We start from the raw sequence: 26,853 nt of genomic DNA, 5'->3' as shown, positions 1-26,853 counted from the left end.
GAAAAGATAAGAAAGTGGAGACAGTTGGTAGTAGGGACCGCAATAGTGGACCTTAAGTCTGCCTACCTGCAACTACATGTGGCAAAGGAACTATGGCAGTACCAGCTGGTCTGTTATAAAGGAAAAACCTATTGCCTAACACGATTAGGATTCGGACTTAATGTCGCACCAAAGATTATGGCAGCCATTTTAAAAACAGTATTAAAGAAAGGAAGTAGGACGAAAGAGGCCACTGATTCATACATTGATGATATAATGGTAGACGTAACGAAAATATCGACACAGGAAGTTGTGGAACATTTGAAGGGGTTTGGGTTAGCAGCAAAATCTCCGGAATCCCTGGATGGAGGAGCGGCACTGGGCCTTAAGCTTATGAAAAATAAGATGGGTGCACTAATGTTCAGGAGAGGCAACGAGATCCCAGAGATGGGAGGAGAAATTAGTAGGCGGGAGCTATTTTCGATCTGTGGTAAATTATTGGGGCACTATCCAATTGCTGGATGGCTGCGATTAGCATGCAGTTATGTGAAAAGAAGAGCAAATGGAGTGGATTGGGAAGAAAAAGTTGATTGCAGAACCATGAAAGTGATGCAGGAGGTTCTAGCTGAGGTGAAAAAAGAAGACCCTGTTAATGGCGCTTGGCACATACCTGAAGTGAGCACAGGAGTCGTGTGGTGTGATGCAAGCAATGTTGCAACTGGCGTGGTTGTCGAGATTGGCGGTGTAGTGGCGGAAGATGCAACTTGGCTGAGGAAAAGTGATGACTTTAATCACATTAACATAGCTGAATTAGATGCTGTTCTAAAGGGTGTCAATTTGGCTATCAAATGGAGACTGACAAATATTGAAATAAGAACTGATTCAGCCACTGTACTCAGTTGGGTGAACTCTACTGTGGAGGAGAGTGGCAGAATACGAACAAAGGGCACTGGAGAAGTGATAATAAAGCGGAGATTAGGGATGCTTAGAGAGTTGATGTCTGAATTGAAACTGCAGATAAAAGCAGTGTTTGTGCCTTCTGAAAGAAACAAGGCAGATGCGCTAACACGGATAAAAAAACAGTGGTTAATTGAGAAAGAGGAGGCGCCGATATGCTGTCTTGGAATTGGAGAAATTAAAGAGTTGCATGACATGCATCACATGGGAGTGGAGAGAACATTATATTTGGTGAGGCAAGTGGATCCGAATGTAAAACGGGAAGAAATTCAGATGATAGTAAAGAACTGTGTTCGGTGTCAATCGATCGATCCTGCCCCAAATATACATAATCCTGGGGAAATTGGAGTTTTAACGAACTGGACGAGACTAGCTATTGACATAGCACACTACCGAGGGGGAGCGTACTTATCAATAATTGATTGTGGGCCAAGTAGACTGGCGATATGGAAGGAACTGCGAGTGGAAGCCGCATCTGCAGTTGCAACTGAATTAGAAAAGGTGATGCTTGAACGAGGTCTAGTAAGGGAGGTGATAATGGACAACGACACTGTTTTTCGCTCAGAAATCTTTCAGACGATGCTAAAAAAATGGAAGATTAAAAGTTATTACAGGGCAGCCTACAGACCTGGAGGAAATGGCATTGTGGAGCGACATCATCGGACCGTGAAAGCAATAGCTGAGAGAGGAAGAATATCGCCTGAAGAGGCCACATTTTGGTACAACATGTCCCCTAAGGTCGGGCAAAGAGATGACACAGTGCCACATAGAGCAATCTTTAATTACGAATGGAGACATCCTAGAGACATGTCACCGGAAATTAATGATCAAGGACCAGCCAGAATCCAAATAGGAGAAGAAGTTTGGGTGAAACCGCCTAATGCCCGATGCACAACGCAGTGGGGAAGAGGAGTGATAACAGGAGTGCAATCTCCAAACAACTTAAGTGTCAATGGAATGCCACGACATGTTTTAGATTTAAGGCGTGTGGTCCATTTAGGTGATGAGGATGGTGGTACTGAGCCAGGGAGTGATGAAGATGAACCGGTGCCGATGAAGAGACCGCAAAGAGAACGCAATGCGCCGATCTGGACACGGGATTATGAGATGTGAATGATCTTTAATGATCATGGGGGCGTGTAGTAAAAAAAAAAAATCGTGCAAACCATTTACCACTGGCGACGCCCGCTTCAGAGAGTGAAAGAAGAAGAAGAGAATGGCCACTGCGTCTATTTATAGACTAGAGATCATGGGAAGAGTATGCAAATAACTTTGGACGGTTTTGTCCTATAAAAAGCCTGTATTTGGGAGAGAGGGTGTCTTTTTTGTTTGGCAGAAGCAATTGCTGTCAGAAGTGCATTGGACTGCAGGATTGAAGAGTGAAGATTGAGTTGTGGAGTCATTGTATTTAACCACAGTAACGAAATGTTGAAGAAGAAAACTCAGTCGTTTTAAAAAGGAAAAAGGAACGTGTGCAAAATCACGTGCCATAGACACTTTTACTTTAACGGAAATATAACACGAGTGTTCTCGTTAATGGACGTCAACAGTAGTTCGACGTCCCAATAATTAAATACCCAGTCTTACAGCAGCCTTACAAGCCTGAAGCGTTGACAAATATAATCTAAACTTGATAGGAGAACAATTCGGCACGGTTAACTAATGAACGGACATTTTTACACGAAGAACGAAATAATGATGACACCGTATTATTACGATGACCTTAAGTTCTTTGTTCCTTAGCAGTTGATTTTCTATTTAAATAATTTCACGTTTAAATCGTGTTTTTCATCTTTTAATTTTGATTCTTTTATATTTTCAAATATTTAATTTCTTCATGAATTGGACACACAAAACAAAAATTGTATCAAATTACTAAAGAAGAACGAAATTATCCCGATGATTTTTTCGTAATTGAATTCCAGTAAAAAGAAAGGTAAGTTATTATTATTTTTCTTTCATTATACACTGTAACAAATTTAAATCCAATAAGTTTTTAAATTAATTAAAAACATTAAAATAAGTTTATTTTTTTTATTGCAATCATATAAAAATATTGATTTCGCAAAAAAAATGTGTGAAGCTTCTATTTCAAAATAATCTCTTTAAAATATTTTTTCAATCTAACATATAGAATTTCGTGCAATTTTGTACTAAATGTGTTTATTTAAGTAATGATAACATGGACAATAATAATACTTACCATATACACAATAATTTAACTCTAAATAATAATTACCATATACACAATAATTTAACTCGAAATGATAATAATTACCATATAAACAATAATTTAAATCGAAATGATACTAAATACCATATAACCAATAATTTAACTCAAAATAATAATAATTACCATATGCACAATAATTTAAGTCGAAATAATAATAATTACCGTATAAACAATAATTTAACTCGAAATGATAATAATTACAATATACACAATAATTTAACTCGAAATAATAATAATTACCATATAAACAATAATTTAACTTGAAATAATAATAATTACCATATACCCAATAATTTTACTCCAAATAATAATAACTATATAACCAATAATTTAACTCAAAATAATAATAATTATCATATACCCAATAATTTAACTCGAAATAAAAATAATTACCATATCAACAATAATTTAACTCGAAATAATAATAATTACAAAATACACAATAATTTAACTCAAAATAAAAATAATTACCATATACACAATAATTGAACTCAAAATAATAATATTTACCGTATACACAATAATTTTACTCAAAATAATAATAATTACCATATACACAATAATTTAACTCGAAATATTAATAATTGCCATATACACAATAATTTAATTTGAAATAATAATAATTACCATATACACAATAGGGATATCTCTAGAGAAGATCCTAATTTACCCTATATGTGCTTCAGGGTTGCACTTGCTAACACCACTGCATTTATATTTGCCCTCTATAGGCCCCACAACAGCGGAGTTACTATCTTTAAGAGCATATCTGAGAAAATAGACCACATACTGTCTTCACATCCCTCGGCTTACATCCACATCTGTGGTGACTTCAACGTCCATAACGTGGAATGGCTGACCCATTAAAATAAGACAGATGATGAGGGGAGGTTTTGTCATGATTTTGCCATTGCTTATGACCTCACTCAAATTGTTCGCGCACCCACCCATGTGCCCAATACACCCAATCAATATGCAAGCCTCTTAGACCTTTTTCTCTCAACTTCCCCTGAGCTATGTTCATGTACCGTTCATTCTCCTCTAGGATCCTCTGACCACTCCGTCGTATCAGTTAAGATAAAAACGAAATGTAAGAAACCATCAGACGTACCCCTCCACCGTACTGTATACCGATACTCTATGGCTGACTGGGATAGCTTCCGTACATTCATATCTGATTTACCTCTGCACTCCATGTTTAAAAAGGAAGTGTCCTCTATAGTATCAGATCTGACGGAATGGTTAATTGTAGGCATAGACCAATTCATACCATCTAAAAAATTCCAACAAAAACGTAACAGCCACTCATGGTTCTCCCCAGAATGTGCTGCTGCTATTGCGCACAGAAATCACTTTTTCCATAGCTACCAACGTAATAGATGCACTGAGACTAAAGCTGCTTTCAGGACTGCCAGCAACCACTGTAAAAGAGTAATAAAAAATGCAAGAGAGCTATATGCCCAGTCTGTTAAATCCAAGGTAGCTGATCAGCGGCTTGGTTCCCACCAGTTTTGGCAAATAACAAATAGGATCCTGAACAGAAGTGTGCGTTCTATCCCAACCATTATCAATGGACCAGAGGTTATCTCGTCAGTGTCAGACAAGGCCAAACTATTTGCAAAGAACTTTGCAGCTAATTCTACCCTATGCGATGAAGGCCATCAACTCCCCATATTTCCTCCTATAACACAGAACAAGCTAGGTAACATACAAATATCCGTGCATGAGGTCGCCAAGCTAATAAAAAACCTAGATTCCAGTAAAGCAACTGGCCCTGATGGCATCCCAATTATAGTGTTAAAAAAGCTTCAACCAGAACTTGCTCCCATACTTACGAAACTATTTAAGCGCTGCCTTAAGGAGAAGTGCTTTCCGACCCCCTGGAAGACCTCATCAGTTTGCCCTGTATTTAAGAATTCAGGTGATAAGTCATTTCTCTCTCAGTACAGACTAATAAGTCTTCTCTGTGTTATGAGTAAGTTGCTGGAATCCATATTAAATAGAGAAATAGTCAACCACCTCAGCAGGAATAACCTTCTTAGTGACACACAATATGGTTTCCGCTCTTCAAGATCTACCGCAGATGTGCTGACGGTTATATCCCACAGGATTAGTGAATCTCTTGACAAAGGCTTCCTTTCTAGGGCAATTGCTCTTGACATATCAAAGGCCTTTGACAAAGTATGGCATAATTCACAAGATTTCCAGCTACGGTATAACTGGAAATGTTTTCTCAATCATTAAATCATTTCTCTCCGATAGGCTCATAAGAGTAGTGGTAGATGGACAAAAATCGGTGGCCTGCAATATAAATGCTGGAGTCCCTCAGGGGTCAATCCTGGGCCCAACTCTCTTCCTGATCTACATCAATGACCTCCCTAAACACATACTTAAATCATTCGTTGACATCTATGCTGATGACACGACCATCTACGGCAACACATCAAAGGCTGTAAATGACGAAGTTCTCTCGGATTCTCTCTCCTCTGATCTCGAGCGCGTGGTTCAGTGGGGGAAGATGTGGCTGGTTACCTTTAATGCATCCAAAACCAAACTCCTATCCTTACGTCATCAACGCTCTGATCCCCAGCTGGCATCAATTGTGATGGATGGCTCTCGTCTGGGTGAGGCCCCGTGTTTTGACAAGCTTCTGGGTTTGACCTTTACTCCTGATCTGAAATGGAACACGTACGTCAAGTCTGTTGCCAAGGTCGCTGGAAAGATGGTGAGATCCTTCTACCGCTCCAGAAGATATCTCACTACTGATGCAATTCTCTATCTATATAAAAGCCAAGTACGGCCAAGGATGGAATACTGTTGCCATATCTGGGCAGGAGCTGCCAAAAACAGCCTATCATGTCTTGACAGAGTACAAAATAGACTTCGTGGTTTAGTGGGGGATGCCCTTTTCTCTACCCTGCAACCCCTCTCCCACAGAAGAGACGTTGCGAGCCTATCCTTGTTTTATCGTTATTTTCATGGAAGGTGCTCGTCTGAACTCCAATCCCTGGTCCCCCCTCGCCAATCTTTCACGAAAAACACCCGTCTAGCTGAATCCACTGTGAAAAATTTCCCCCACTCTATATCTGTGCCTAAATCAAAACGCGGATTTCATGAACAAAGCTTCTTTCTTAGAACTGCACGCCTGTGGAACTCTGTTCTGTCTGCCTGCTTCCCTCCGGACTACAACTTGGATGTCTTCAAGTCTAATGTTAACAAATTCCTAATGAACCGCCCCCCCTAATTAAACACTTCATCAAATCTCCTCACTAACGTAATGTACTTGCAATAACCCTTATCCCTGAGTGGCTTCCGGGCCTTGATAAGTGGTGATCACTGTGTAAAAAAAAAAAATAAATAAATAAATCAACTCAAAATAATAATAATTACCATATACACAATAATTTAATTCGCAATAATAATAATTATGATATAAACAATAATTTAACTCGAAATGATACTAAATACCATATAACCAATAATTTAACTCAAAATAATAATAATTACCATATAAACAATAATTTAACTCAAAATAATAATAATTACAATATACACAATAATTTAACTCAAAATAATAATTGCCATATACCCAACAATTTAACTCGCAATAATAATAATAATTACTATATACAAAAATTATTTAACTCGAAATAATAATTACCATATACACAACAATTTAACTTGAAATAATAATAATAATAATTACCATATAAACAATAATTTAACTTGAAATAATTATAATTACCATATACACAATAATTTAATTCGTAATAATAATAATTACCATTTACACAGTCATTTAACTCGAAATAGTAATAATCACAATATACACAATAATTAAACTCGAAATAAAAATAATTACCATATAAACAATAATTTTACTTGAAATAATAATAATTACAATATACACAATAATTTAACTCGAAATAATAATAATTACCATATAAACAATAATTTAACTCGAAATAATAATAATTACCATATAACCAATAATTTAACTAAAAATAATAATAATAATAATCATATACCCAATAATTTAATTCGAAATAATAATAATTACGATATAAACAATAATTTAACTCGAAATGATACTAAATACCATATAACCAATAATTTAACTCAAAATAATAATAATTACCATATAATCAATAATTTAACTCAAAATAATAATAATTACCATATAAACAATAATTTAACTCAAAATAATAATAATTACAATATACACAATAATTTAAATCAAAATAATAATTGCCATATACCCAACAATTTAACTCGCAATAATAATAATTACTATATACAAAAATAATTTTACTCGAAATAATAATTACCATATACACAACAATTTAACTTGAAATGATAATAATAATTACCATATACACAATAATTCAACTTGAAATAATTATAATTACCATATACACAATAATTGAACTCAAAATAATAATAATTACCATATACACAATAATTTTACTCAAAATAATAATAATTACCATGTACACCGCCATTTAACTCGAAATAATAATAATAGCAACCATATACAGAATAATTTAACTAAAAAAAATAATAATTACCATATACACAATATATTACTTCGAAATAATAATAATTACCATATACACAATTATTGAACTAAAAATAATAATATTTACCATATACATAATAATTTTACTCGAAATAATAATAATTACCATATACACAATAATTGAACTCAAAATAATAATATTTACCGTATAAACAATAATAAAACTCAAAATAATAATAATTATCATATACACAATAATTTAACTACAAATAATAATAATTGCCATATACACAATAATTTAATTTGAAATAATAATAATTACCATATACTCAATAAATCAACTCAAAATAATAATAATTAACATATACACAATAATTTAATTCGAAATAATAATTACCATATACACAATAATTTAACTCGAAATAATAATAATTACCATATGCACAATAATTTAATTGGAAATAATAATAATTACCATATGCACAACAATTTAACTCAAAATAATAATAATAACCATATACACAATAATTTCACTGGAAATAATAATAATTACCATATACACAATCATTAAACTCCCAATAATAATAATTAAAATATACACAATAATTTAATTCAGGATAATAAAATTTACCATATATGTAATAACCTAATTCGAAATAATAATAATAATAACCATATACACAATAATTAAACTCAAAATAATAATAATTACCATATACACAATAATTTAACCCAAAATAAAAATAATTTCCATATACACAACAATATAGTCGAAATAATAATTACCACGTACAGAATAATTTAACTCAAAATAATAATAATAACAATGTAAAAACAATAATTTAACTCGAAATAATATTAATTACCATATACACAATTAAATAAATTCATAAAACCATATACACAATTAAAAAAATTCAAAATAATCATAATTACCATAAACACAATAATGTAACTCGAAATCATATTAATTACCATATACACAATAATTTAACTCAAAATCATAATAATTACCATATACACAATAATTTTTCTCTGAATAATAATAATTACCATATACACGATAATTGAACTCAAAATAAGAATAATTGCAACATACACAATAATTTAACTGGAATTAATAATAATTACCATATACACAATAATTTAACTCAAAAAAATAATTATTATATACACAATAATTTTATTCAAAATAATAATACCTACCATATACACAATAATTAAATTCGAAATAATAATTACCATATACACAGTAATTTTACTCAAAATAATAATAATTCCCATATACACAATAATTAAACTTGAAATAATAATAATTACCAGATACACAATAATTCTACTCGAAATAATAATAATTACAATATACACAATAATTTAACTCGAAATAATAATTACGATATACACAATAATTTAACTCGAAATAATAATAATCACCATATATACAACAATTAAACTCGAAATTATAAGAATTACCATATGCACAACAATTAAACTCAGAATAATAATAATTACCATATACACAATAATTTAACTTGAAATAATAATGATCACATAACCAAACATTTTACTTGAAATAATAATAATCACAAATACACAAAATTTTATTTAAAATAATAACATATACACAATAATTTAACTCAAATAATAATAATAACAATATACACAATAATTTATCTCGAAATACTATTAATTACCATATACACAATAATTTAACTCGAGATAATAATAATTACCATATACATAATAATTTAACTAAAAAAAATAATAATTACCATATACACAATAATTTAAGCCGAAGTTATAATAATTACCATATATACAACAATTCAACTCAAAATTATAATAATTACCATATACACAATCATTTAACTCGAAATAAAAATAATTACCATATACAGAATAATTCAACTTGAAATAATAATAGTTACCATATACACAATAATTAAACTCAAAATAATAATTACCACATACACAATAATTGAACTCGAAATAATAATTACTGTATACAAAATAATTTAACTCAAAATAATAATAATCATATAGAAAATAATTTAACTCGAAATAATAATTACCATATACACAATAAGTTAACTTGAAATAATAAAAATTACCATATACACAATAATTTTATGAAAAATAATAATAATTACCATATATACTATAATTTACCCTGAAATCATATAAATTACAATATACACAATAATTTAACTCAAAATAATAATAATTACCATAGACACAATAATTTTTCTCAAAATAATAATAATTACCATATATACTATAATTTACCCCGAAATCATATAAATTACAATATACACGATAATTGAACTCAAAATAATAATAATAATTGCGACATACACAATAATTTTACTCGAAATAATAATAATTATTATATACACAATAATTTAATTCAAAATAATAATACCTACCATATACACAATAATTAAATTCGAAATAATAATTACCATATACAAAGTAATTTTACTCAAAATAATAATAATTCCCATATACACAATAATTAAACTTGAAATAATAATAATTACCAGATACACAATAATTCTACTCGAAATAATAATAATTACAATATACACAATAATTTAACTCGAAATAATAATTACGATATACACAATAATTTAACTCAAAATAATAATAATCACCATATATACAACAATTCAACTCGAAATTATAATAATTACCATATACACAACAATTAAACTCAGAATAATAATAATTACCATATACACAATAATTTAACTCAAAATAATAATAATTACGACATACACAATAATTACGGCAAAAATATTAATAATTACCATATACACCATAATTTAACTCGAATTAATAATAATTACAACATACGCAATAATAAGCTCTAAATAATAATTACCATATGCACAATAATTTAACTCAAAATAATAATAATACCAATATCCCTAATAATTAAATTCGAAATAATAATAATTACCATATACAAAATAATTTACCTTTAAATAATAATTACCATATACACAATAATTTAACTTGAAACAATAATAATTCCTACATACACAATAATTTAACTAGAATAATAATTACAATATACACAATAATTTAACTCGTAATCATAATAATTGTCATATACACAATAATTTTACTCGAAATTATACTAATTACCATATACAAAATAATTTAACTCGAAATAATAGTAATCACAATATACACAATAATTTAACTCAGAATAAAAATAATTACTATATACACAATAATTTAACAAGAATAATAATAATTACAATATACACAATAATTTAACTCGAAATAATTACATTTACCATATACACAATAATTTAACTCAAAATAATAATAATTATCATATACACAATAATTTAACTCAAAATAATTATAATTACCATATACACAATAGTTTAACTCAATATAATAACAATTACAATATACACAATAATTTTACTCAAATAAATAATTATTACCATATACACAATAATTCACCTGGAAATAATAATAATTCCCATATACACAATAATTAAACTCGAAATAATAATAATTACATTATACACAATAATTTTACTCAAAGTAATAATTAACATATACACAACAATTTAACTCAAAATAAGAATTACCGTATACACAATAATTTAACTCAAAATAATAATAATCATATACACAATAAGTAAACTCTCAATAATAATTACCATATACACAATGATTTAACCCGAAATAATAATTACCATATACGCAATAATTTAACACAAAATAATAATTATTACGACATAAACAATAATTTAACTCTGAATAATAATAATTACCACATACGCAATAATTAGCTTGAAATAATAATTACCATATAAACAATAATTTTACTTGAAATAATAATAATCACAACATACACAATAATTTGTACTAAAAAAATTATAATTACCATATACAGAATTATTTTATTCGAAATAATAATAATTACCATATACACAATAATTTAACTCACAATAAAAATAATTACCATATACACAATAATTTAACTCGAAATAATAATAATTACCATATACACAATAATTTAACTCACAATAAAAATAATTACCATATACACAATAATTTAACTCGAAATAATAATAATTACCATATACACAATAATTTTACTCACAATAAAAATAATTACCATATACACAATAATTTAACTCGAAATAATAATAATTACCATATACACAATAATTTAACTCGCAATAATAATAATTACCCTATACACAATAATTACACTTGACATAATAATTACCATATACACAATAATAAAACTCGAAATAATAATAATAATAATAATTACCATATAAACAATAATTTTACTCAAAATAATAATGATAACCATGTACTCAATAATTTAACTCGAAATAATAATTACCATATACACAATAATTTAACTAAAAATAATGATATGTAGCATATACACGATAATTTTACTGAAATCAATTATAATTACCATATACATAATAATTTAACTCGATATAATAATAATTACCATATACACAATCATTAACCTTGAAATAATAATAATTACCACATACACAATAAATTAACTACAAAATAATAATAATTACCATATACACAATAATTTAACCCAAAATAATAATAATTACCACATACACAATAATTTAACTCAGAATAATAATAATTACCACATATGCAATAATAAGCTCGAAAAAATAATAATTAACATATACACAATAATTAAACTCGAAATAATAATAATTACTATATACACAATAATTTTACTGCAAATAATAATAATCACAATATACACAATAATGTAACTTTAAATAATAATAATTACCACATACACAATAATTTCACTTGAAATAACAATAGTTACTATATACACAATAATTTTACTTGAAATAATACTAATTACCATATACACAATAATTTAAATCGAAATTGTAATAATTTCCGCATACACAATAATTTATCTCGAAATAATAATCATTAACATATACAGAATAATTTACCTCGAAATAATAATAATTACCATATACACAATAATTCAACTCAAAATAATAATAATTACCACATACACAATAATTTTACTCGAAATAATAATAATTACCACATACACAATAATTTAACTCAGAATAATAATTACCATATACACAATAATTTTACTCGCTATAATAATAATCACCATATACACCATAATTTAAGTCGAATAATAATAATTTTCATATACACAATAATTTAACTGGAAATAATAATAATAATTACCATATACACAATAATTTAACTGGAAATAATAATAATAATTACCATATACACAATAATTTAACTTGAAATAATAATAATAATTACCATATACACAATAATTTAACTGGAAATAATAATAATAATTTTCATATACACAATAATTTAACTCGAAATAATAATAATTAATATACACAATAATTTTACTCGAAATAATAATAATGATAGACAGGGCAAGCTTTTAAATTGGTTTCGGGTCGAAAATTTGTGCTAGTAATATATATAACTATGTATGTAAGTTTGCATTTCTGCCTAAAACTTTCGACAGAACTGACAGATTTTCACAAGATCAGTATTGTTTTGTAAGTTCGTCTCTTCAGACGACAAATACGGAAAAATTAGCTAAAAACATTAATTCCTTCATCCTCAACTGCGCACTTTTTTTACATTGAGGGTTCGCTTTTTTCACCAATATTTTCAAAAGTCATCCCCTCTTTTCGATTGACTAGCCTTAATTTAAACCTAAGTCACTTCCGTTTTGGCGGTTGTCGTAACTGCAAAGACATCACATTCTTTATCTCGTTCTTTTCCTCCTTCCAGGTACGGGTTCAAGCCTGCCTTGCTACTACCACTTTTTTTTGACAGAAAATAACATAGAATAAAGTGTAAAATTGCAAACAGCAAATGTAAGCAAAATAGCTTAAACATCCTTAAAATTGGTATTGCAATTTGAATTCCAACATATTCCATCATTTCCTTATATATAAATTGCATAACCTCAATTAAAATGCTGTAAAAATGACAGAGAATAATTTTTAACATTCTATACAATGATAATGTATGTCGCTAAAGCTGTCTTGCAATATCAAATATATATAAGTTGCATAACCTCAATTAAAATGCTGTAAAAATGACAAAGAGAATAATTCTTAACATTCTATACAATGATAATGTTGCTGAAGCCATCTTGCAATATCAAAAACAGTTGTCTCTTCCCTGAACAACTTTTGCTAAATTAATGCATTCATGCTTCTCAAGCAAAATGGAAGTGTGAAGGAAACAAATAGTCACCAAACAAAACCGCAAAATAATACTGATTTATCATTCCGTAAAGGGGAAATACAAATCCTAAAGTACCAAAGAGTTATGTTATTTTCTGTATCAGATAAGCGTAGATGCGTCAGACAAAAATCATAATCATATCTTTCTTCATCTCAATTTTTAGGTTTATTGGATTTAGCAATTGTTACACACACTTTACACATTGAGAATATAGGAGTCTTTTCCTTAAACAGCTCATACTTCACTGATTATAATACGTCATTATAATCGTCTTTTCTCTAAACAGCTCATACTTCACTGATATTATAACGTCATTATAATAGTCTTTTTCTTTAAACCGCTTATACTTCACTGATATTATAACGTCATTATAATAGTCTTTTCTTTAAACAGCTTATACTTCACTGATATTATAACGTCATTATAATAGTGTATATACTTTATAAACATTGGTGTCACATGCCAGCCTGCACTTCATAAACATGCAAAATGGTTAATGGCAGCTGAAAAAGATAACTAAGTTTTGTCAACATCTAAACGAACTTTTATTTAGAACCTTCGTTCAATTTGCAAAAACGTTTATTCCATGAAAATAAAACACAAAATCTCCTTCAAAATGGTGGTCCAATTTTAACTTCAACATGATTGCAGAGTTCATTAACACATGGTTTATGAAGCACAGGCAGACGGTATTTGCATTACTTCAGTTTAAAGAGCATGTAAAGATTTTACCGGACGAACAGTAAAGAGGATAATTAATGACAATATTGGTATTCAGGACTCATTTAATAATTACGGCCAGCTGGCAATATGGCAACACCCTTATGAAAGGCATTGGTCTATACCGACATTTAAAGATAAAACATTTAAATGCTGATAAGTTAAAGGCATGTTACAAATAATTTCAATGTTCAGCTGAATTAAAGGGGCACCAATATTTCTCATCAAATAATTATTAGCTTTGAATAATAGATTGACAATTGAGAAATATATGAGAAGGAATAATAAATTTTGTTGTTTCAAACAAAGATGCCGGTATCAAAGTTTATTTAAAACGTCAATGATAGGGTTCGGGTAATTGTATTTTATCTGTTTATAGCAATTTAAATTGTGATTAGAAAGTGGTACAACATACCATCTGTTTCAGGAAAGGAAGAAAGAAAGGAAAAATTCTGCTCTTCCTTTTATGGACTGGTGGTCACCTGAGGTAACTTGATCTGGGCAAATATGCAAATGAGATACAGTCGGTTTTTCAAATAAAAAAACTGTCAGAGAGAGAGAGAGAGAGAGAGGGGTGGGGTATATGCTAAAGGAAAAAAGAAAATGTTCCGTTTAAGGTTGGGTTATGGTTAGAAACAAGAGAAATAAGTAATATACGATGTACCGGGCGTATCTGAATCACTTTTTGGGAAAGAAGAAGGAAAGGATGGAAAGCTCATTTATATACCCAAAGAACATCTTGGGAAGGCAGTGCATGAGGGGAGAAATTATTTTTTTTTTATTGTCTCTTCGTTTTATTTTTTTGATAGGATATAAAAGCCAGTAAAAATTCCGTGCAAGGAACACAAAAAGAAAAGAGTCTTGAACATCTCTTGAAAAGTATTTCGTGTTGCTGATGTTCAGATTGTGTGGTGTGACATTGGTAGCAAGAGCCCAGGTGCGGTCGATTGGAAAAGAAAAAGTCTGAAACGTGCTGGTGTCAAGTGAGTGACTCACTCTTTCCCGAAGCCCAGAACCAAATCCTGATCGTAACGTCACAAGAAGTAAGTTAAATTTTGCTGATCATCACGTTGATCGTAACGTCACAAGAAGTTAAATTTTGCTGATCATCACGTTAATCGTGATGCATGTATGTGAAGGGAATACCATCACTATGAGTTTATCAAATAACATTCCACTAAATTACTTGCTATATTTAAAACCCTTTTTGAGCCTTAACACAAACATAGATGTTGAAGTTGAATCAGCACATATACGGTAACAATACAAAATGTATATTGTGATATTTGTAGACATCTATGATATCCGATTGTCTAAGTAATTGGCAGAGTTGGGAAAAATCACCTTCTTTGAATCAGCTTTTGTAATATCTTTAAAGTTTTTGTTAATGTATAGATAAAGATATAGATGAACACATCGATAAAAACGCTTGCAGTTTCAAATAATATACAAGACAAAATATAAAAAAAACTATCAATTTTTCTGTAGCTTTTCAAATAATATACAAGACAAAATATAAAAAATATATCAATTTGTCTGTAGCTTTTCAAATAATATACAAGACAAAATATAAAAAATTATATCAATTTTTCTGTAGCTTTTCATATGAATATAATGATGAACAAATTAAGAAAGTTTAAAATATCAAAATAATATAGAATCCACACCCAAACCTACTACACATATTAAACTATTCTATCCTTATCAAATCAGGGAAAAAAGTATTAAAATATTATTAATAGAATTGGGCAAACCGTAGACCATAACAAAATATAAAATTAATCATTTACTATAATAAATTTAAAACATCTAACCTTAAGTTTATGTAAAAAATAATGTTTTTTTTTGACGTTCAAGTTCAAGTAAACAACCGGCAATATTTTTGCACCAATCTAATATATAATAACGAATGAGTTGCTTGATAGAATAACAATTTATGAATTCAATATATATATATATTTTAATTGTATCGATATAAGTATTTCTCTTCTGACCAGGATCTAAATCATACAAACAGGGTTGGATATAATTTCAATAAGATTACATCTTAATCAAAACCATTATTGCCTGATTCTCTGTCAAGCTAGTAAATATCCGATCATTTTTGTAATGTTACATCAATGAATAGTTTAGATTTATTAATCTAGAGGTTGTGAGTTCAATCCAATAATATTAACAACAAAAAACAAACATAATACTATTATGTGAATGCAAATATAAAAAATATTGAATTTCATTATTTTTTACAGATGTTCCTGATTGAATTTTAATGGAGTATCATTATCTTTAAACATTATTCTGTTAACACTTGTTATGTTAATTGGAAGAGTACAGCGATATCTCTGAGACGATTTCTATACTGGACTCAACTATTGAATGAACTTTGAAACAGTGATAAAAACATAACACATCTTTAAGGTAATATCAATTTTTTGTTAAATATGTGTTAACATAAATCAAAACGTCATAATAATTAACATATAAACAATAATTTTACTCGAAATAATATTAATTACAATATACACAATAATTTATCTGGATATTATAATAATTACAATATACACAATAATTTAACTTTAAATAATAATAATGACCATATACACAATAATATAACTCGAAATAATTATAATTACCATATACACAATAATTTAACTCGTAATAATAATAATTACCACATACCACATACACAATAATTTAACTCATAATAATAATTATTACCATATACACAATAATTTAACCCAAAATAATAATAATTGCCATATACACAATAATTTTACTCGAAATAATGATAATTACAAAATACACAATAATATAACTCGAAATAATAATAACCATATACACAATAATTTAACTCGAAATGATAATTACCATATACACAATAATTTAACTCGAATAATGATAATTACCATATACACAATAATTTTACTCCAAATAATAATAATTACCATATACACAATAATTCAACTCGAAATTATAATAATCACCATATACACAATTATTTAACTCGAAATAATAATAATTACGATATACACAATATTTTACCTCGAAATAATAATAATTAACATAGACACAATAATTTAACTCGAAATAATAATAATTACCACATACACAATAATTTAACTAGTAATTTAACTCGAAATAATAATAATTACCATATACACAATTATTTAATCCGAAATAATAATAATTTTCTTATAAACAATTATTTAACTGGAAATAATAATAATAATTACCATATACACAATAATTTAATTGAAAATAATAATAATAATTACCATATATACAATAATTTAACTCGAAATAATAATAATGATAGAAAGACTAAGCATTTAAATCGGTTTGGGTCGAAAATTTGAGCTACTAATATATATAACTATGTATGTAAGTTTGCATTTCTGCCTAAAACTTTCGACAGAACCGACAGATTGTCACAAGATCAGTATCCTTTTGAAGTTCGACTCTTCAGACGACAAATACGGAAAAATTAGTTAAAAACATTAATTCCTTAATCCTAAACTATGCACTTTTTTACATTCAGTGTTCGCTTTTTTCATGATATTTTAAAAAGTCATCCCCTCATTTCGATTGACTAGCCTTAATTCAAACCTAAGTCACTTCCGTTTTAGCGGTGGTCATAACTGCAAAAACGTCATATATTTTATGTCGTTCTTTTCCTCCTTCGAGGTACGGGTTCAAGCCTGCCTTGCTACTACCACTTTTTTTCGACAGAAAAAAACATAGATTAAAGTGTAAAATTGTGAACAGCAAATGTAAATAAAATAGCTTAAACATCCTTAAAATTGGTATTGCCTGAACAACTTTTGCTAAATTAATGCATTCATGCTTCTCAAGCAAAATAGAAGTGTGAAGGAAACAAATACTCACCGAACAAAACTGCAAAATAATACTGATTTATCATTCCGTGAAGAGGAAATACAAATCCTAAAGTACCAAAGAGTTATGTTATTTTCTGTATCAGGTAAGCGTAGATGCGTCAGACAAAAATCATAATCATATCTTTCTTAATCTTAATTTTTAGGTTTATTCGATTTAGCAATTGTTACACACACTTTACACATTAAGAATATAATAGTCTTTTCTTTAAACAGCTTATACTTCACTGATATTATAACATCATTATAATAGCCTTTTCTTTAAGCAGCTTATACTTCACTGATATTATAACGTCATTATAATAGTTTTTTCTTTAAACAGCTTATACTTCACTGATATTATAACGTCATTATAATAGTATTTTCTTTAAACAGCGAATACTTCACTGATATTATAACGTCATTATAATAGTCTTTTCTTTAAACAGCTTATACTTCACTGATATTATAACGTCATTATAATAGTCTTTTCCTTAAACAGCTTATACTTCACCGATATTATAGCGTCATTGTAGTAGTCTTTTCCTTAAACAGCTTATACTTCACTGATATTATAACGTCATTATAATAGTCTCTTCTTTAAACAGCTTATACTTCACTGATATTATAACGTCATTATAGTAGTCTTTTCCTTAAACAGCTTATACTTCACTGATATTATAACGTTATTATAATAGTCTTTTCTTTAGACAGCTTATACTTCACTGATATTATAACGTCATTATAATAGTCTTTTCTTTAAACAGCTTATACTTCACTGATATTATAACGTCATTATAGTAGTCTTTTCCTTAAACAGCTTATACTTCACTGATATTATAACGTCATTATAATAGTCTCTTCTTTAAACAGCTTATACTTCACTGATATTATAACGTCATTATAATAGTCTTTTCCTTAAACAGCTTATACTTCACTGATATTATAACGTCATTATAATAGTCTTTTCCTTAAACAGCTTATACTTCACTGATATTATAACGTCAGAATAATAGTCTTTTCTTTAAACAGCTTATACTTCACTGATATTATAACGTCATTATAATAGTCTTTTCCTTAAACAGCTTATACTGCACTGATATTATAACGTCAGAATAATAGTCTTTTCTTTAAACAGCTTATACTTCACTGATATTATAACGTCATTATAATAGTCTTTTCTTTAAACAGCTTATACTTCACTGATATTATAACGTCATTATAATAGTCTTTTCTTTAAACAGCTTATACTTCACTGATATTATAACGTCATTATAATAGTCTTTTCTTTAAACAGCTTATACTTCACCGATATTATAACGTAATTATAATAGTCTTTTCTTTAAACAGCTTATACTTCACTGATATAACGTCATTATAGTAGTCTTTTCCTTAAACAGCTTATACTTCACTGATATTATAACGTCATTATAATAGTGTATATACTTTATAAACATTGGTGTCACATGCCAGCCTGCACTTCATAAACATGCAAAATGGTTAATAGCAGCTGAAAAAGATAACTAAGTTTTGTCAACATCTAAACGAACTTTTATTTAGAACCTTCGTTCAATTTGCAAAAACGTTTATTCCATGAAAATAAAACACAAAATCTCCTTCAAAATGGTGGTCCAATTTTAACTTCAACATGATTGCAGAGTTCATTAACACATGGTTTACGAAGCACAGGCAGACGTTATTTGCATTATTTCAGTTTAAAGAGCATGTAAAGATTTTACCGGACAAACAGTAAAGAGGATAATTAATGACAAAATTGGTATTCAGGACTCATTTAATAATTACGGCCAGCTGGCAATATGGCAACACCCTTATGAAAGGCATTGGTCTATACCGACATTTAAAGATAAAACATTTAAACGCTGATAAGTTATAGGCATGCTGTTACAAATAATTTCAATGTTCAGCTGAATTAGAGATGCACCAATATTTCTCATCAAATAATTATTAGCTTGGAATAATAGATTGACAATTGAGAAATATATGAGAAGGAATAATAAATTTTGTTGTTTCAAACAAAGATGCCGGTATCAAAGTTTATTTAAAACGTAAATGATAGGGTTCGGGTAATTGTATTTTATCTGTTATAGCAATTGAAATTGTGATTAGAAAGTGGTACAACATACCGTCTGTTTCAGGAAAGAAAGAAAGGAAAAATTCCGCTCTTCCATTTATGGACTGGTGGTCACCTGAGGTAACTAGATCTGGGCAAATATGCAAATGAGATACAGTCGGTTTTTCAAATAAAAAAAACTGTCAGAGAGAGAGAGAGAGAGAGATGGGGTATATGCGAAAGGAAAAAAAGAAAAGGTTCCGTTTAAGGTTGGGTTATGGTTAGAAACAAGAGAAATAAGTAATATATGACGTACCGGGCGTATCTGCATCGCTCTTTGCGAAAGAAGAAGGAAAGGATGGCTCATTTATATACCCAAAGAACATGAAGGCAATGCATGATGAGAGAAATTATTTTTATTTTTATTGTCTCTTCCTTTTATTTTTTTGATAGGATATAAAAGCCAGGAAAAATTCCCTGCAAGGAAAACAAAAAGAAAAGAGTCTTGAACTTCTCTTGAAAAGTATTTCGTGTTGCTGACGTTCAGATTGTGCGGTGTGACATTGGTAGCAAGAGTTCAGGTGTGGTCGATTGGAAAAGAAAAAGTCTGAAACGTGCTGGTCTCAAACGAGTGACTCACTCTTTCCCGAAGCCCAAAACCGAATCGTGATCGTAACGTCACAAGAAGTAAGTTAAATTTTGCTGATCATCACGTTGATCGTAACGTCACAAGAAGTTAAATTTTGCTGATCATCACGTTGGTCGTGATGCATGTATGTGAAGGGAATACCATCGCTATGAGTTTATCAAATAACATTCCACTAAATTACTTGCTATATTTAAAACCCTTTTTGAGCGTTAACACAAACATAGTTGTTGAACTTGTATCAGCACATATACGGTAACAATACAAAATGTATATTGTGATATTTGTAGACATCTATGATATCCGATTGTCTAAGTAATATATATTGTAATTGTATCGATATAAGTATTTCTCTTCTGACCAGGATCTAAATCATACAAACAGGGTTGGATATAATTTCAATAAGATTACATCTTAATAAAAACCATTATTGCCTGATTCTCTGTCAAGCTAGTAAATATCCGATCATTTTTGTAATGTTACGTCAATGAATAGTTTAGATTTATTAATCTAGAGGTTGTGAGTTCAATCCAATAATATTAACAACAACAAACATAATACTATTATGTGAATGCAAATATAAAAAATATTGAATTTCATTATTTTTTACAGATGTTCCTGATTGAATTTTAATGGAGTATCATTATCTCTAAACATTATTCTATTAACACTTGTTATGTTAATTGGAAGAGTACAGCGATATCTCTGAGACGATTTCTATACTGGACTCAACTATTGAATGAACTTTGAAACAGTGATAAAAACATAACACATCTTTAAGGTAATATCAAATTTTTGTTAAATATGTGTTAACATAAATCAAAACGTCATAAAAGATCGAATCACAAATTACAGAAAAAATTATGTGGCTTTAAAAAAGAAAAATATTTAATACAATTCTATAAGAACATCTTATATGTTTAACATTTGATATAAAGCCTCATCCTCAGCTTGAACAAATTAATGAGAAAATTTTAAAAAAGCGAGAAAGGCGTTGTTTTTGTAATGTGGTGACATTCCGAAGCATTTTAAAAAAGATCTCTCGGTTGGAATATATATGAATATATGTTCAACAGTTGATAAGAATACACATACATTTAATCATAAAAATCCAAATCTTAACAAAATAATTGTTAGCTGATTGTTTTAATAAACTGAAGTAATTAAAAATAGAAAAATGCTACATTCTTGTAAAGACTGTGGATATTTTTCTTCTGATAAGTCAAATTTAGTAAGACATATGAGAACTCATACTGGGGAAAAGCCACATATTTGTGAAGTGTGTGGATATTCTTGTTCTCAAAATTCATCGTTAGTAAGACATATAAGAACTCACACTGGGGAAAAGCCATATTCTTGTGAAGTGTGTGGATATTCTTGTTCTTTAAAATCAGACTTAGTGAAACATATTAGAATTCACACTGGGGAAAAGCCATATTCTTGTGAAGTGTGTGGATATTCCTCTTCTCGGAAATCAATGTTAGTGAGACATATAAGAACTCACACTGGGGAAAAGACACATTTTTGTGAAGTTTGTGAATATTCTACTTCTCAGAAATCATCGTTAGTAAGACATATGAGAATTCACACCGGAGAAAAGCCACATACTTGTGAAGTTTGTGGATATTCGTTTTCTGAAAAATCAACGTTAGTCAAACATATGAAAACTCACACGAGTGAAAACTCATAATTTTGCAGAATATGAAAATAGTCTTTCTTTTCAATCATGTTTAATGCAACATAAGACAATTAGTAAAAACTTTCAAAATATGTTTACACGAATTCACATTTATTCATATGAGACTTTTAAGCTAGACAGAATTACATAAAACACATTTGCTAGGATTGTGTCATTTGGTTCTGCTGTAACAGTTTATACTTAAAAATACTGCTGTTCAATTTTAATCGTAATGAAATGAAATATTAGTTCTAATTAGTGAACCACTTGATTGCATAAAATAAAAAGCCGAAAATCTGTATTCTTTTTCACTATTTTAATATTTCTATTTTTATAAACAAAATTTAAAAAATAACTAACAATTTAAAAAAGCCATATTCGGTTAACGCATGTGCATAACACAAAAAGAAGGAAGTCTAGTCCACACTGGAATAATCCAGGCATATCGGCCAACTTAGTAATCAAGGGTAAGTATTTAAAAAATTTAACAGATATTAAAATGAAATGATAAGGGGCCATAGTAATCAAGGGTAAGTATTTCAAAAGTTTAACAGATATTAAAATGAAATGATAAGGGGCCATAGTAATCAAGGGTAAGTATTTCAAAAGTTTAACAGATATTAAAATGAAATGATGAGATAGTAATCAAGGGTAAGTAATTCAAAAGTTAAATAGATGAATAGATGGAAATGATGAGAGACCATATTAAGCAAGAGGAAGTACTTTAAAAGTTTAACAGATATGAAAATGCAATCTACTCATACAAAATTCACTCAGTAGAAAGTGTTTGAGTGTTATTGATGAATGATAAATGCTGCAGATATGATGAATCAGCAACAAAAATTGCAAAAAGAAAACGAAAGATATAGAAATCGATAACAAGATAACAAGAGAAGCAAATGGATTCTTCAATTCAATAGTGCAAGAGTGGAAGACTTTCATTTTAGTCAATATCAAGGTTTACTCACAAATTTTTTTTAAAGCTGGTCTACAAGGAACTGTTTCACACAGTGATTTAGCGCTCGAGGGACCTAATATCTGAATGCTCAGTTTTAGTGGCATATAGTCTTTGCACTGTCTGCTAAAGCACATTGGATGATGTGTGGAGAGATGAAACTTGATCGTCGAACATAAGGGAACATAAAACATAACCGTAACATGAAATGTGAGATATTAAGGCTCATAAACAACATGAAAAAAGATCGTTCCAAATATGGTTTAAGTAGCACAGGTAAAAATAAAATATTAGAATCTAAATAATGCTTTTTAAATTAATATGGTCTAAGTAGCACAGGTAAAAATAAAATATTAGAATCTAAATAATGCTTTTTAAATTAATATGGTCTAAGTAGCACAGGTAAAAATAAAATATTAGAATCTAAATAATGCTTTTTAAATTAATATGGTCTAAGTAGCACAGGTAAAAATAAAATATTAGAATCTAAATAATGCTTTTTAAATTAATATGGTCTAAGTAGCACAGGTAAAAATAAAATATTAGAATCTAAATAATGCTTTTTAAATTAATATGGTCTAAGTAGCACAGGTAAAAATAAAATATTAGAATCTAAATAATGCTTTTTAAATTAATATGGTCTAAGTAGCACAGGTAAAAATAAAATATTAGAATCTAAATAATGCTTTTTAAATTAATATGGTCTAAGTAGCACAGGTAAAAATAAAATATTAGAATCTAAATAATGCTTTTTAAATTAATATGGTCTAAGTAGCACAGGTAAAAATAAAATATTAGAATCTAAATAATGCTTTTGAAATTAATATGGTCTAAGTAGCACAGGTAAAAATAAAATATTAGAATCTAAATAATGCTTTTTAAATTAATATGGTCTAAGTAGCACAGGTAAAAATAAAATATTAGAATCTAAATAATGCTTTTTAAATTAATATGGTCTAAGTAGCACAGGTAAAAATAAAATATTAGAATCTAAATAATGCTTTTTAAATTAATATGGTCTAAGTAGCACAGGTAAAAATAAAATATTAGAATCTAAATAATGCTTTTTAAATTAATATGGTCTAAGTAGCACAGGTAAAAATAAAATATTAGAATCTAAATAATGCTTTTTAAATTAATATGGTCTAAGTAGCACAGGTAAAAATAAAATATTAGAATCTAAATAATGCTTTTTAAATTAATATGGTCTAAGTAGCACAGGTAAAAATAAAATATTAGAATCTAAATAATGCTTTTTAAATTAATATGGTCTAAGTAGCACAGGTAAAAATAAAATATTAGAATCTAAATAATGCTTTTTAAATTAATATGGTCTAAGTAGCACAGGTAAAAATAAAATATTAGAATCTAAATAATGCTTTTTAAATTAATATGGTCTAAGTAGCACAGGTAAAAATAAAATATTAGAATCTAAATAATGCTTTTTAAATTAATATGGTCTAAGTAGCACAGGTAAAAATAAAATATTAGAATCTAAATAATGCTTTTTAAATTAATATGGTCTAAGTAGCACAGGTAAAAATAAAATATTAGAATCTAAATAATGCTTTTTAAATTAATATGGTCTAAGTAGCACAGGTAAAAATAAAATATTAGAATCTAAATAATGCTTTTTAAATTAATATGGTCTAAGTAGCACAGGTAAAAATAAAATATTAGAATCTAAATAATGCTTTTTAAATTAATATGGTCTAAGTAGCACAGGTAAAAATAAAATATTAGAATCTAAATAATGCTTTTTAAATTAATATGGTCTAAGTAGCACAGGTAAAAATAAAATATTAGAATCTAAATAATGCTTTTTAAATTAATATGGTCTAAGTAGCACAGGCAAAAATAAAATATTAGAATCTAAATAATGCTTTTTAAATTAATATGGTCTAAGTAGCACAGGTAAAAATAAAATATTAGAATCTAAATAATGCTTTTTAAATTAATATGGTCTAAGTAGCACAGGTAAAAATAAAATATTAGAATCTAAATAATGCTTTTTAAATTAATATGGTCTAAGTAGCACAGGTAAAAATAAAATATTAGAATCTAAATAATGCTTTTTAAATTAATATGGTCTAAGTAGCACAGGTAAAAATAAAATATTAGAATCTAAATAATGCTTTTTAAATGGCATGGTCTCTGAAATAAGTAAAGATTATCTCGTTTGGGTGAGAGTAACTTCGAAATAAATGCAAATCGAAATGAATTCAAATGTTAGATCCAGAAAGAAACTCCTTGATCTTTAAAATCTTATTGAAGTAAATTAAAAAAGAAGAAATCAAAAACTATCTGACAAATATATCTAATAAAGCAAATTCCATATATTCAAACAATTACGCTTCAAGGGAATGTCGGTTGGCTAATCAAAGGTAATGTCGTCGTCGGCTCCTAATCGTATCTGAGCATTGGGTCCGTTAGGTGGGTGGGTCCCCAGTTGATACATGGCTATACAGTCCGATTCTATGGCGGAAGAGCCACGGACAGTGCTCACAGGGGAGGGAGATTGTTTTGCTCTTGCTCCCTTCTCCCAGCCTATTCCCTTCTTCTCCTCAAAGTAAGCACTGCCACCGTGTACAGCGTTCCTCCACGAGGAATGGTCGATGTCAGTTGCTGCCAGAGTACGCTTCAGCTGGTCTTTGCAGCGCATTTTTGGTAGTCTGGTTCCTTTTGCCAGTTCTCCGTACATCATTTTCTTGGGAAGCTTTGAAATTTGCATTTTATGAACGTGGCCTCAACACTTGCCATTTTGGCACGTTCCAGTACCTCAGAGTTGGAGGTATGACTCTGCCAGGGTATTCTCATAATGTGCCTAAATTTTGTTTGTTGGAAGCGTCCCAGATGTTGTATTTATTATGTTTTATGAATCATAAGTTTGTTATGATTATGAATCATAAATCTGTTCATAAACTACATTTACCAAATGAATGCATCG

At 28.7% G+C, this 26,853-nt stretch overlaps 1 long non-coding RNA gene across 1 annotated transcript; it reads left to right on the top strand.

The window, feature by feature from the left end:
• Nucleotides 1-2,343: 2,343 nt before the first annotated feature.
• On the top strand, nt 2,344-23,252 carry LOC145249071 (uncharacterized). The gene is made up of 3 exons (XR_013863468.1): nt 2,344-2,872; nt 21,081-21,314; nt 21,886-23,252. It is a non-coding gene; the product is annotated as an uncharacterized LOC145249071 (long non-coding RNA).
• The last annotated feature ends 3,601 nt before the right edge of the window (nt 23,253-26,853 follow it).

The sequence above is a fragment of the Euprymna scolopes genome, chromosome 27 (genome assembly GCF_053919585.1).
Source record: "Euprymna scolopes isolate OS-2025 chromosome 27, ASM5391958v1, whole genome shotgun sequence".
Taxonomy (NCBI): Eukaryota; Metazoa; Mollusca; class Cephalopoda; order Sepiida; family Sepiolidae; genus Euprymna; species Euprymna scolopes.
The sequence above is the reverse complement of the archived record's forward strand: the minus strand, read 5'-3'. Positions and strand labels throughout refer to the sequence as shown.